Source organism: Octodon degus, unplaced genomic scaffold (assembly GCF_000260255.1).
Source record: "Octodon degus isolate 3935 unplaced genomic scaffold, OctDeg1.0 scaffold00001, whole genome shotgun sequence".
In the NCBI taxonomy this organism is placed as follows: domain Eukaryota; kingdom Metazoa; phylum Chordata; class Mammalia; order Rodentia; family Octodontidae; genus Octodon; species Octodon degus.
In genome coordinates this window covers 22,941,963-22,943,623 of record NW_004524577.1, presented here as the reverse complement: position 1 = coordinate 22,943,623, position 1,661 = coordinate 22,941,963, and the positions used below count along the sequence as shown (strand labels likewise).

The 1,661-nt window shown below is 50.8% G+C and overlaps 1 protein-coding gene across 4 annotated transcripts in view; it reads left to right on the top strand.

Annotated features, from left to right (window-relative positions):
* The window catches only part of Ocln (occludin), an 85,906-nt gene that overhangs the window by 18,661 nt on the left and 65,584 nt on the right, over positions 1-1,661 (top strand). Inside the window, exon 1 of one of the 4 annotated variants that reach the window (XM_023704051.1) lies at positions 1,447-1,613. The exons of 1 other annotated variant lie outside the window; for it this stretch is intronic. The gene's annotated coding sequence lies outside the window, so the exon portion shown is untranslated. Of the gene's footprint in view, positions 1-1,446; positions 1,614-1,661 lie in introns of those variants that run through there. 2 more of the 4 variants (XM_023704017.1, XM_023703946.1) reach the window with 2 other exon arrangements.

Below are 1,661 nucleotides of genomic sequence, written 5' to 3'. Positions count from 1 at the left end.
TTTTTAATGTGGTACTGGGTATTGAACTCAGGACCCTGTGCTTGCCAGGCAAGTGCTTATTCTACTGAGCTATCTCCCCAGCCCCTGGATTTCTTCTTGGAGTGGTGGAAATGTAGCTTGGAACTTGATAGTTGATATATACTCTCGCTCTCTATGGTGTCTGTTGAGATCACATCCATGCTAAGCATGTGCTCAACCACAGAGCTACATCCCAGCCCTCATATTTCTTTTTGAAAAGTGGGGGGGGGGCACTCTCCTAAGATCTCTTCTTCCAAAAACGTCAAAATGCATTATAAAATAATAGCTGTGTGTTTATGAATCTGAGCGTATTAGGAAATGTTCCCTTGTTTAATTATAAACCAAGTTGGAATGTTGGGAGATTTTAGTAATCTGACAGCAAACTTTAAGAGGATTAACCTGAGTTCCCCGGTGTTAATATCAATTTAAACTGCATCATTCAAAAACTACATAGTCATATTGAAGTAATTACAGCAATGACTTCATGAAAAATTACCAATTAGATTAATTGTCTTTTAAGGTCGTCATTTAAAATACCCTGTATTTATATGATGCTCTTACTTCCTGAAGTACTGTACTGTGCCTCAGGACCTAATGTATGGAAGTATCACATCTTTAAGCACTTAATTAGAGGCAGAAAAGTGGGTGGGATTGGACAGGAATGTATTAAGCAACGCTAACATTCCAGGTTTGAGCACAAAAGGAAGCAGGATTGAAGAAATCTAATGCTAGTCTTCTACGCAGTTAATTGCAAGAATTAAAATTACTACATCCTGGAGCATAATTTGAAAAACGCAACATACGTTAAAATCTACATTACCAAGTGTAGATTGTGAACAGAAAACAGAACTCAACAACCAGAAGTAAAGTTTTGCTTTTTAAGCCAAAAGAGAGGAGGAAAGAGTTGAAATCCCCCCAGGGTAGACCCTCCATTAATGTAAGCAGTTAATTTGGACGGGGTGGTGGGTAAAGATTCCCGTGGCGACCCCGAAAGCGAGGGGTGCTCGTTGTTTTGCTGCACACCACTACTGGCGGTAATTCGCCTTCACTGTTACCATCCTAGTTGATGGCATTTTTCTGAATCCAAACGCGTGGCTTCTGTAAAACTTGCAGGATTCTTTCGTCGTGGCAACGCGTCTAGACTTCGCCCTATAAACTTCCAATCAACAATCCGGATGCGGAGGGCGCCGTGTGAGGTCTTGCCTCGTTTCTCCAGGGCTGCGCACCCTCGGGCCTCGCTCTCGGGAGGACGGCAGTCTCCTCGGGACCCGGTTCCACCCCCGGCAGCAGAGCTCGGAGCGCGCCCCAGGGGTTCGGGTCCCTTCCCCACCCCCGCCGCCGCCGCGGCCGCAGCGCAGCCGGGTCCCCCACCCCCTGGGTCGAATCGCGGCGCGGCTCCTTTAACTCCGCGCGCCGCCCGGGGTGCGCCCAGCGCCGCTCCCCTCCCCCACCCCGAGTTTCAGGTGAATGGGTCACCGAGGGAGGTGACCGCGCCGCGCCACGCCTGCCAGCGAGCGCCCACCTCCCGCTCCCTCCTTCCCAGCGCGAGTCCGGGGCGCGCGAGCAGAGCGCACAGGAGTCCGCGGGGGCCACAGGTGGGTGCGGGCGGGGGGCGGCGGTGCGCATGCTCGGCGGGGGCCGCG